The sequence below is a fragment of the Hemiscyllium ocellatum genome, chromosome 9, assembly GCF_020745735.1.
Source record: "Hemiscyllium ocellatum isolate sHemOce1 chromosome 9, sHemOce1.pat.X.cur, whole genome shotgun sequence".
NCBI lineage: Eukaryota > Metazoa > Chordata > Chondrichthyes > Orectolobiformes > Hemiscylliidae > Hemiscyllium > Hemiscyllium ocellatum.
In genome coordinates, this window is record NC_083409.1 from 48299065 (window position 1) to 48311912 (window position 12848).

Here is a 12848-nt window from a genome sequence, read left to right on the forward strand (position 1 = left end):
CCATCTTGTCTCTAGTTATTTTCTTGTGGCTTTTTAATGATTATCATTAGAATATGTTCTCAATACTAATTGCAGTCACTGATTAAATCTGCTTTCTGTATATCATTATAAATATGAACAAATCTTTTGTGAGGAAACCTTAATAGAGGTGGATTTGTGATACTTAGGAATATTGTCCACTTAATTCTACTCCCTTTCAAATGTCACTGTGTAATGTAAGTTGCTGCATACTGATGACTGACATTTTGAAGAGTGTGTGCTGCCATTGTATAATAAATGCTCTTAGCTGGAGTGAGTCAGTCTTTATGTAACACTTAAAAGTAAATTGGGTTTGACAGTGAATTATTCCAAACAAACTGTCAAGTATGGAATACTGAGTTCTATAGAAATGTTTTAATGTTGCATTGAAGGCAAATTACTACTTTAAATGTGCAATCTGCTAAAGGAAAGTAAAACTATATTTACATGTTCTATCCTGCATTTTACGGACATTAGTGTCATAGTCTGTTGCTACTTTGTTAAATGTCTTCTCGAAATCTAAGTATACCTGTGCACAAGTTCCCTTTGTGTTGCTTGTTACTGCCTCAGTTTTTAATTAGTTTCTCTGCATTTAAAAAATTTGCTTCTCTAAAAATAATTAATTCTACTCATAATATATGTATTCTGCCAATATTTGGCCGAGTCAGTTAACCTCTTTTTGCAGATTCTTTGTGATTGTATAAATCAGTCAGGGTCTTTTTCAATTCTAGGAGCTTTCCAATCCTGATTGTATCTTCACTTTGATCATCTTCAATATCTGTGATTTCAAACTTACTGCTGCTCTATATGATCATTTCAGGACCTTCCTGCTGATTTACTTTTCCTTCTTGGAAATGTTCATCTCCCGTTATCTCTAAGTGATTTTTTTTTACTTCAGACTGAGAGTTGCTTTTGTATACTGTGTCCAACAAGTCAATGTTATATGTATCTTGTGTATAAGTGAAGAGTGTTAGTATGTTTTCTGCTGTTATTTGCTGGTTTGCTCTTTTTCAGCCTATCCTACTGGTCAGCAGTAATGTGAAAAAAAAGAGTCACATGAACAAGTCCTTATCAATACACAATCTCTCCAACAGCAAAACTCAACTCTTCCTCCTCATAGTGACACGAGACTGGGCCCCTTACCCCAAGGATAAAACTTTAAAGACAACACTCGGGAGGTTTGGCACCTAGACAAGCAGTATGGGCACACCCTGATGTTTAACCAAACACCCACTTATGGTCTAATAGCTCTACTGCTTTGTAGATACCTCAGAAAAGCTAAAGGCTAAGAAAGTAAATACTGACAGAACTTCTGGAGTGGAACTGAACTGCGAATTGAATGTGCTATTCTAGTTCCGGCTATTCCGACATCCAAGCTGACACTAAACATTGTGTTTTGAATTTCTTTGGACTCACTGGTGGTTGATAGGTTGAATCTGATGTTTGTGAGACCCAGTGCTTCTGTAAATTTGGCCCAGTCTGTAGTTGCAGTTTGACTGTAGAGTATCAACAGGGAATACAGTAGCCATGATAAGCCCAACCTAATTGGTATTAAGAACAGATATTATGGACCTCCTCCAATGGTGAGAAGGACAATGGTATTGCACTTGTCAGCTACCAGCTACTTTACATTGGGCAGCTGCTGACGAGTAAGATGCTGACCTGCCATAGGCCATCTGTTTCAACAGGTTCTCAAGTTTCGAATCATTATTCAACCAGTGTTGGAATCCATGGCACCAGAAAACAAAAACAAAAAAATACCTATTCTTTGAGCTGGAACGTAAGTACAACGTACATGAATTGATGGGCAATTGGCAGCACAAGATTGTTAGAGAACGTGAGAAGCTGAATATAGGCATAACTTCCCTACAAAAGACCTGTTTCACTGAACGTGGATTGCTGAAAGAAAATTACGTGTTCATCCAACGGGGAAGGATTTCATAGGCAGAGAGAGTCTTTTCTGTTTGAAACACAATACACTCATTTATAGGCATCTCTTCCTCAAAAATAAGGTTCATAAGATGTGTTCTCCATTATGTAACTGTGCACCACTACAGAGGCAAAATACCAGGCCTAGAAAGGGCTTGAAGCCATTATCAATAAAACACCTAAGTCAGAACATCTGGGGGATTTCAGTGTAAACTTGGGCATAGACAATGAGACAAGGCCCTTCTGTTTAGATGTCATGGCTATGAAAGGGTAAATGAGAATAGATGGTCTGCCTGCAATTTGCTGCTACAATAAGCAATATGCAATTAATGCATTGTGTCAGAATAATTCATGCCAGAAGACACACGAGATCAGGCATTGGCACTGTCTAGCTGCGCCCCTCTGAGCAGAAAGAAATGCCATGATCTTATCTAAGTCGGCCATAATGTCTGCTCAGACAAAAGCCGACAGTTCCTCAGCTTCACTGAAAAGGTACTTTGTAGAAATTTCAAAGAATGCTGGAATGAAGTGGAACTTATATTGAGCCTCCACCTACAATATCAAGCACTCAACACGTGAAACCTGGAAAACTGATGAATTATTTGAGGTTGGCATCACTACGATGTCTTTGAAACGAAGTGGTCCACTTGCTAAATACAAGAGAGATCTGAGTGAGAAGACTCTACAAATGCACCAAGTCAAGTCCAACAGACTACTACGTGTACCAACGATTACTGCTAATAAATTTTCCAGAATGGCCAAATGTCCTTCAACACAAGAACTGTTAGGGATATAAATGAAGGGATCAAAAGTTTAGACAACAAGGGTGGCCACAGCGATTGCAACACACTATCAAGACATGTTGCTGCTTAGTGTTGAGGGAGAACTATTTGCCTATGTCACCCTTGGCAGACAAGATTCCACTGTTTTGAACAAGCATTTTTGAACAAAGTGTTACTATACAACATTTGAAAAGTAATACAATCTGTAATAATCTGCATTGTATTTCTTAACACCTAGAATTTACATGCAATTATGGGTCAAACATAGAATGGTGGAAAAATGCAGTAATTCTGAAAGATGTTTGAAGTTTTTAAATATTTTTGACAGAGGCAGAGCCCAAGTGCAAGAGGAGTTGTTAATAGTGGCAAAAGAGAATAAGAGATGTCAATTGAGGTGTGAGAGGGAAAGAATGAATCCTCTACTAAGAGCAAATTAAACACACAAGACAAGAAGTGGAGGGAGAGAATCTAAGAAAAATAGAGAACAGACATTGTGATCAGTTTCTGAAATTAATGAATTCCATATTGAGATCGCGTGACTGTAAAGTGTCCAGACAGAATTGTTTCTTGAGCTTGCGTTGTGCTTTGTTGCAAAATTGCTCAATATTAACTCTTTCTATTTCCACAGATTGCTGCCACACCTGCTGAATTTCTCCAGCATTCAGTTTCAGATTTCCAAAGCATCTGCATTTTTTTTCTAAATTGGGAAGAATTGCTGATGCAGGAATTCAGAAATAAAAACAAATTTTTGGAAAAGCTCAGCAGGTTTGGCAGCATCTGTGCAGAGAAACCAGTTAACATTTTGGGTTCAGTGACCCTCAGGACTGCAGTTTTTGTCTGTTTTCTCTTTTTTTAATATATCCAGAGATACTTTTACACACTACCAAAGTTTCTTTTGATTTCCCCCAACAACATCTGATCACCCATTTTACATTCCTTCTTTATCCTCCACCACTAAACCACCTGTATTTCCAATTAAATTGGAAATTCTGGAATCCACAGTATTTTGCTTTTATTTGAGCAAACTGTCCTGCCTGCTGAAGCTGCTCAATGTGATTTCCGCTTTACTTGACAGCATGGCATTGGTGGATGTGAGCAGAAACAAAGAGGTCAGCTGGCTGAAAAGTGAGACCTGAAATTAAATAAACAGTGGAATCTCGATTATCTGGCATTCAGTTATTCGGATTTCAGATTATCTGAACAAGATAGCAAGGTCTCGATGCTTGGCTAAACTGTTATCTGGCATTCGATTAACCGAATGACATACTCCCTGCTCCTGTCCTTTGGACAATAGAAGTTCCTCTGTAATGGTGCACCTTTTCATCTCAATGTTCCTGTGCAGCAAATGTAGCATCAGAGTCAAGATTGGAGTGGTGCTGGAAAAGCACAGCAGGTTAGGCAGCATCCGAGGAGCAGGAAAATCAACGTTTCTGGCAAAAGCATTCATCAGGAATCAGGAAACATCGATTTTCCTGCTCCTTGGATGCTGCCTAACCTGCTGTGCTTTTCCAGCACCACTCCAATCTTGACTCTGATCTCCAGTATCTGCAGTCCTCACTTTCGCCTAGCAAATGTAGCATGTCAAAGTGGAGAGCTTGAGCTACACCAGGCAATGCTAAACAAACTATTAGCTTATGACATGGAAGCTTGCCCTTGGAGTTCATTGCTTAATGTGTTAAGCAATTGAAACAGAGAAGGATTTCTTCCATTTAGAGCTGTGGAATTTCAGTGGATGCTTGCTTTTGCTGAACAGGTGAAACTGTTACGATATCTGGAGGATCTTTTTTACATATTTTGACCTCCTGGAAACTATTCAAGAAAATATTTGTCTGATCAACCCCTTCACACCAGGCTTTCAACCTCTCTGGATATCCACTTTATGAACCTCCTTTTCCTTCACACTATTGAAATCACAGCTCTCCTAATATTAATTTATTTTTACCTGTGAGCTCCCTTTTGGCATCATTTAATCAATACTTTCTACTCATCCTCTTTGTTTTTATTGGATGCCTTGGCCTAAGATTAGTCAGTTCTCGAGTTTTTTTTAACCTCTGTGTAAGTTGTGAAAGTGTGTTCATATTTCCATTCATTCGTGGAGATTAATGTTAACAAGCTTTCTTTCGGATGTTGATAAACCCTGCATTTCCAGCATTTACCCATTAATGTTTTTAAATTCATGCTTCTGTACAAAGTGATTGGTCTAATTGAGGTTGGTTATATATGAAAAGGAAAACATACAAATTATGACAGCAACAAAAGAGAATGTCAAGCACAAATGAAATGAATACATCAGCTGCTTGCACAATGCATCATGTAGTATCTTACAGCAAACATCAGATGGCACTAGCAAGTTTCCTTTGCAGCTTTCACAAAACATATAATTAGCATTTGTTATATTTGGTTATCAAAGTGAAACCCAGGGCTATTTCTATAATGTTCATTTTGGATTAATGTGGTAGTCCTCTTGCAAATCAATGTCTTTCTAGACTTTTGTTGAAAACAATGTAATTCTGTTACAGAACATCTTTGACATGTTATTGTAAAATTCAATTTTCCTTCAGCGTACAAGAGGCAATTGGCAGATTATAATTCATCCACTGGTCATACACCTGACTTGGCTAAGTCCAAACATGATTGCAAGCATAAAGTACTTAGTAGCTTTTCCAGCAAGGTTATGTGGTATAACATGGGTGGAATTCTGATCTTGGTGAAGTCTACTGTCTCTCAGGATGTCTGGTCATTCATCAGACCTCGGAACAATATTCCAATTTAAAATGTTTTGTGTGTGTTTCTTGTGCAGATTTTCATGACTTTTCTCTTTAAACAGAAAGCACCGATATCAAATAGTATGTGCCTATGGATTCATAGTATACAAGTGCATTTCTTTAAACAATCCCTTTTCGTAGACTAAAAAGGTTGCTTGCACAATGGTTTGCAAATTTCATTCTAGCTAGTTCCATTTTTGACCATCGTTGCACATTCATTCCATCATAATCTTCAAAGCATTCAGGTATTCTAATGGCACATGCAAGTGTGCCAATACCACTGGACAGAGTTTACAGTACAAAAACAGTGCTGGAGAAACTCAGCAGATTTGGCAGCATCTGTATGGAGAAAAAGTGACACTTTGTCAGAGATAAAGACTCTGAAGGGTCACTGAACTCAAAACACTGATTCTGTTTTTCTCTCTGCAGATGCTGCCAGACCTGCTGAATTTTTTCCAACACTTGTGGTTTTATTTCAAATTTCCAGCATCCACAGCATTTTATTTTTTATTCTACTGTTTGCAGTAAGCACGTGTAGAGGTTCATCCTCTAGCAAAGATCTTGTTTAATTTGTGAGGTAGTTAACAAAAACTACAACATGCTCTGCTTTAAAATCTGTTGGTTTCGACATCTCTATTGCAGCTCTTGATTTATCTGGATCAAGGCAAAGTTCTTTCACTGTCAATATGATTGATTGGACTTCTGTGACCTCCAAAGAAAATGATTTTCAATCATCATATTATAACACCTCTGGGACAGATGTTACTTGAACCCATGCCATCTGGGCCAGGTCGGGACACTACCGTTCTGCCATAACACCTTACATTTGTTATCTTTGGCATAATTTTCTTCACTTTGAGGTTCATCTGATCTGGCTTCTTCTGTTGCATCTCCACATCCAAAGACTAGCATATCATCCATGATTGCTTTTACTCCAGTAGCCTGATTGTCGAATGCTGTGGATGCATTGATACAGTGGAAATGTGCAGCTTGTGTAACCTTGCCTCCTGAAGGTTACTGAAAACTGTTGCTTCCAGCTAACCTCATTTTCTGGTCTAGACTTGATGGTAGTTCTTTTTCCCTCGGATGGAGAATTTCAAGACTGGGGGCACATTTTAAGTTGAGAGGAGCGAGATTTAAAAAAGACATGAGGCAATTTGTTTTACACGGGTGTTTCGTGTGTAGAATGAACTTTCTGAGAAAGTGGTGGATATGTGTACAATTACAACATTTGAAAGACATTTGGATAGATACATGACATACGAAAAGTTTTGAGAGATGTGGGCCAGGAGCTAGCAGCTGGGACTAGTTTAGTTTGGGATTATGTTCAGCATGGACTAGTTGGACCAAAGGGTCTGTTTCCATCCTGTATGATTTTATAACTTGTGCTTCGGCAGGTTGTGGCAACATTTCCTCAATGAGGCTGACGGGAGGTAGTGAGATATTGTCAAAGCTTTGAAATCATTTGGAACAATGCACACTCGATGCTTGTCAGGTCTTTTTTCACAGCTACTATCCTGCTAATCCACTTTGTAAAGTTGTCACTTTCTTCATCACTCCCCTTTTTGTTAGCTCCTCTATCTTGTTTTTCAGGCTGAATGTGAAGGTAGCTGGAACTCCCCTTGGCAGATACTGACCAAGTTTCTCATCCTTCTCTACTTTGAGATGAAAACATCTAAGATCAGTTAAAATTTCTTTGTAATTTTCCTTGATTTATTCAGCCTGGTGCCCTGTGGAATGTTGCAAGTCCTTTCTGGTCCAGGTAACTGTGGAATAGAGCACATTTTGGTAGCGCAATTTGGCTATAACGTTGCTAAGAATTAGGGAGCAGTATTTTCGAGAACACTTGGCTTTGTTTGTACTAGCACAATTCCAGCAGGGATCAGTTCACGTGCTTGCTCTGCACATGTGTGATGTCAGCGCCGGTCTTCCTGCCGTTCTGCACCTGCACCAATGTCAGCTGTCAACAGAGCAGCTTTCTTAGAGGGGTACTGTACAGGCAGCAGCTTTCTTACATTTTTAAAATGTATTTGTTAAATTTACTTTTCATAATAAATATCTCAATTTTCACTTAGGCTATGCTGTACTTTGTGTTAGACTTGAGTGATTTTTTTGCTGATCTGCCCCTAACCCCACTTTCTCCATAGGCCCCATTATTTATATTAAGCGATTTTATATTTAGCAAGCTTTCACTGGAATGCAACTATGGCATTATAGGAGAGCCACCTGTATGTGTAGGGTTGCCAGTTCAAGCTTAAGACTTGAAATACTCAGGCTTTTTTCCTAACCGCAGGTGGAGCCTAATCGACAGTTCTTTGAGGTGTGACTACTGCAACAAAAGTCTGAAAAGTTGATACTTTTTTTTCAAAAGTGCAGTTTAAACATTAGCTACCACACTCAGCTTACTGCTCAGTAGCTGAAGGCTATCCCTCATCAATCATGCTCAACAACTCGCATACACCCAAATGCTCACTCTGGTGTCACATGAAGTCTCAAGTATTAAAAATGGTCATTGGAAAAAACTTTGGGAAATATTGTCTTATTCAATTTGGGAGGTTGTTTGTAGAGGTTTAGGTCTTCAGGTAGAAATGTTTAATGAAATCGTTCAAAGGAAATTGAAAATTGTGAACAGAACTTTAAAATATAAAACTATATTTATTTCATTAAAATTTCAAAATCAACATTTCAAGCATAAACTCTTTGTTAGGAGAGCTGATGAAGAGCTTATGCGATGCTCGAAACGTTGTCTCTCCTCCTCGGACGCTGTCTGACCAGCTGTGCTTTTCCAGCACCACACTTTTTGTCTCAAAAGACTGAATGGCCTACTTCACTCTTTTCCAAATTATAAAGTTGTGACAGATAAGTTTAATGTGTGTGTGTGTGTGGTGGGGGGTGGGGGGCGCTGAGACTGAGACAGAGACACATCCCCGTAGAATTCTTTACAATTATGAAAGGTTTTGATGAGAGGAGACAGTTACAATGATAGATTAAAAGGTGTTTGGCCCATCAAAGCCAGTTCTTGTTTTCTAATGCACAAACCAACCTTTTCATTTAAACTAAAACCAGGATAGAGATGCAATTCACAGTTTAATTCATATCTTCAATAAGAATTAAACTTAGAGATGAAATTCAATCTTGGTTATAGGAAAATAAAACAGAGAGGATTAGAACTATAATCTTTTTTATATATAGACAGGAAATAATTCTTCTCTTCTTACTACCTCCTTCCCTTTTCCCTCTGCATAAACTGAATCTGCCTTCACCAAACATTGAAATGTGGATTGCAGATCTTAACCCCATGCTGCACAAAGAATCTGTTTTTTTGCTGATTTCAATCAATGTCCCTTCCATTAAATTGAACAGTTTGGTGGAAGGAGTATTTGATATTCTAGTCTTCTATCTATTCTGTCTTGATCCCTCATAATTTGAACATTTCTGTCAGGTCTTGTGTCAACTTTCTCTCAGGAGACCAATCACAGTTTGTCCAAGTAACTGAAATCCCTCTTCCTTGCCATTCCTGTGAACATAGAAATAAATTAACTCCTAAAGCTCAATGTTGTGTGCATGTTGGAAACCTGACTGAAAATAATAAGAAATGCTGGTAACACGCATTAGCATTCATGTCGAGAGAAATATGGTCAATGCCACCAGATTGATGATTTCAATCAGAACTGCAAAGTTTTAAGTGTTTCCAGCAAAAGAAATGAAGCAGGACAGAAGCTCTGTGGAAGGCGGGGAAGGTTAAATGATAAAAGGTTGATGGAAGATAAAGGGGGAGTGCAAGTGCAAGAAGTAAATAAACAAAAAGATGTGTTAAATAAATTAATTGCTGTATATGAATCAGAAGCAAGTGGATCTGTCTTTCCTTAGGTCTGGCAGCATTTGTGGACAAAGAAATAGAGCAATTACTTCAGATCAAATGAACCTCAGTGTCCCCAATGGCGGGGGGAGAACAAATTAATAGGTCATGATCATCCAGGAAATGGAGAATACTGAAGAAACGTCTTTACTCAAGAGAGGTAAGAACTTGGTACCGTAGTGTGTAGTTGGGGGAAAAGCTCAAGAAGGATATGAAGGAGAAAAAAAATGAAGGTTTTGTGCAGAGTTGATTATGGATGGGAGGAAGCTAGAATGTAGCATTCCACTGGCATAGACTGGTTAGTTGTATAAACTTGCTTTATTTTCGGTAATGTTGAAAAAAAAATGCATTCTCACATCAAGTGATTTGTTTAAAATTACTGTTATCATACATGTACTTTGAGTAATGACATGTCCTTGATTTATAATCTTCATGTCACTTTGCCTTGTGTCATCACTCAAGAACAGACATTACCTAAATATTGTGTGAATGCCAGCTGAACAAGGGGTTTCACAGTCGAGACAGGGTGACTGTGGACTGGAGTTAGTGGGAGGGGCTGGGGGTAAAAGCTGTCTTGTGACCTATTCAAATGATTTTTGTGTGGTGCAACATAGTTTGTTTTCCTTAGTATAATAACATTAATATTCTTTTGCTGAAAGCAAATTGACATTCTGTTGTGAATTGGTTTAGTAATTGATCTTCAGTGAACGAAAAGCCGAATAAAACTTGTAGTCTATCAACCCAAGTCACGTTTTGGGATCTGACTTGCCTTGTCAAACCAACTTTCAGTTCATAGAGTCATAGAGATGTACAGCATGGAAACACATCCTTCAGTCCAACTCGTCCGTGATATCCTAACCTAATCTAGTCCCATTTGCCATAGCCCTCTAAACTCTTTCTATTCTTATACCCATTCAGATGCATTTTGAATGTTGTAATTGTACTAGCCTCCACCACTACTTCTGGCAGCTCATTCCATACATGCACCACCCTCTGTGAGAAAAAGTTGCCCCTTGGGTCCCTTTTTAAATTTTTTCCCTCTCACCCTAAACCTATGTCCTCTAGTTCTGGACTCCCCCATCCCAGGGAAAAGATCTTGTCTATTTATCTTATCCATCCCCTCATTCTATAAATCTCTATACGGTCACCCCTCAGCCTCCGACGCTCCAAGGGAAAAAACAGCCTCAGCCTGTTCAGCCCCTCCCAATAGCTCAAATCCTCCAACCCTGGCAACATTCTTGTAAATCTTTTCCAAACCCTTTCAGGTTTCACAACATCTTTCCGATAGGAAGGAGACCAGAATTGCATGCAATATTACAAAAGTGGCCTAACCAATGTCCTGTACAGCCACAACATGACCTCCCAACTCCTGTATTCAATACTCTGACCAAAAAAGGAAAACATACCAAATGCTGCCTTCACTATCCTATTTACCTGTGACTCCACTTTCAGGGAACTATGAACCTGCATTTCAAGGTCTCTTTGTGAACACTCCCTAGGACCTTACCATTAAATGTATCAGTCCTGCTCTGATTTATCTTTCCAAAATCCCGATATTACTATCCTTAAAGACCTCCTTTTTAAATTCCTGCTTAATTTTCTATATTCTCCCTTCAGAATCTCATCCTTTTCCCTTCCTATGTTGTTAGTTCCAATGTGTACAATGAATTCCTGCTGGACCACCTCTCCTTTTTGAGAACATTCTGCACCCTCTCCTAGAGATCCTTGAATCTGGCATAAGGGAGGCAGCACACCATTCTAATTTGTTGCTACCAGTTCTCTGCTAAAACTGTATTTCAAAGCTATTTAGCAAGTTAATCTCTTTCTGGAAGGTAAAAGTTGCATCTATAACAAAAATCTCTCACATCAAGTTCTTTACAAGTATCTCTCAAGGGTTTTTATTCACTTTCTGGATAGCAGCTGACTTTTCTTACAGCCTTTCATATTCCTTTTTTCTTCACACTTGCCTTTGTTAAATATGATTTCTAAAGATTCAAATTCTAGCACCTGTTCTATGTATTTTCCTTCTATAAAATATTTGAATATTTGCTGATTTTGGCACATCTAACACCTTTGTGTGCAGCTTCTTGTCATTCTCCTGATAGGTTTGCAGCATTTAATAAAAATTGATGCAATGTTTTTTCATTAATTCTAGATACTCATCTATTCCAACTGTTTTTACATTTCATTTAGTACCACTCTTGTCTCACTCTCTGCCACTGTCTGATCCAATGAAATAAATGTGAATATCACTTTTTCTGGCTCAATCAATAATTTCAGGGTTTTTATTTTTTGCATATGGGCCCTCTTCACTATGCATTTTTGCATCCATGAAGTATACCGATTCTAACTGATCCAATTCTTCAGCAGATTATATTGCTCCTAACACTTGTTCTTGTGTCTATATTATTTTGTTACAGATATTTGTAGTCTGGAGCTTTTCTCAGTCTAATTAAGGTACAGCCTTATCCAGCAAAGTAAATTTAAAGTTATAGTTACTGACATTTTTTTTTAAAATCCAGAAGGCATACAATAAAGAAACAGACCCTTTAGTCCCACTCATCCCACCTGCCTGCATTTGGCCCATATCCCTCCCATACCTTACCTATTCATAGTTAACAATCACACGACACCAGGTTATCGTCCAACAGGTTTATTTGGAAGCACTGCTTCTTCAGATGGTTGTGGAGCAGGATCGTAAGACACAGAATTTACAGCAAAAGGTTGCAGTGTTATGCGGCTGAAATATATTAAATTACGGTTGTCTTGCACCTTCTAGAATGGTTTTGCTAGTTTTGGTTCACTAATATGTAAATCCCAGAACCTCTTTTAAGTCACATTCTCAAGGTAACTTCAGGTTTTCTAACAAAATGTTTGATCTCAGCTCAGACAATGTATTAAAGGTGTGAGGTTATAGTCTCTGTGTCCCAATCTTGAATCAGACTGGTTGTATTTCTAAAGTGGGATTTACTGAGTCTTATATGGATTCATGTAGGATATGCATTTTTTTTGAGCATAATAAAATGTAATTCAGCAAATCAGATTCACCTCAAACTTGTGTGAGAAAGTTTGGTAAAGTCTGGGTGTGAACGTGATGGGTTGTAAGTCTGTGAGGGTGTGTGGGGGTGTACGTGTGCACGAGAGAGAGCTTGTTTATGAGAAGGGTGTGTGTGTGTTTAGTGGGGTCATCAAAAGTGTGACATGAATCCAAGGCACTGGTTGAGGCCTTCCTCATGGTTACCAGACTTGGCTATCAGCCTCTGCTTGGCCACTTTGTGTTGTCGCTGCAGGCAAGGATATCCTGAGGCAAGAGACATTGGTGAGACCAAGCGAACACTATAACAACGAATGAATGGATACTGCACAACAATCATCAGGCAAGGATGTTCCCTTCCAGTCAGGGAACACTTCAACAACGGTCTGGGATATTCTGCTTCGGACCTTTGGGTGACCATCTTCCAAGGTGGACTTCGGGACAAGCAACAATGCAGAGTT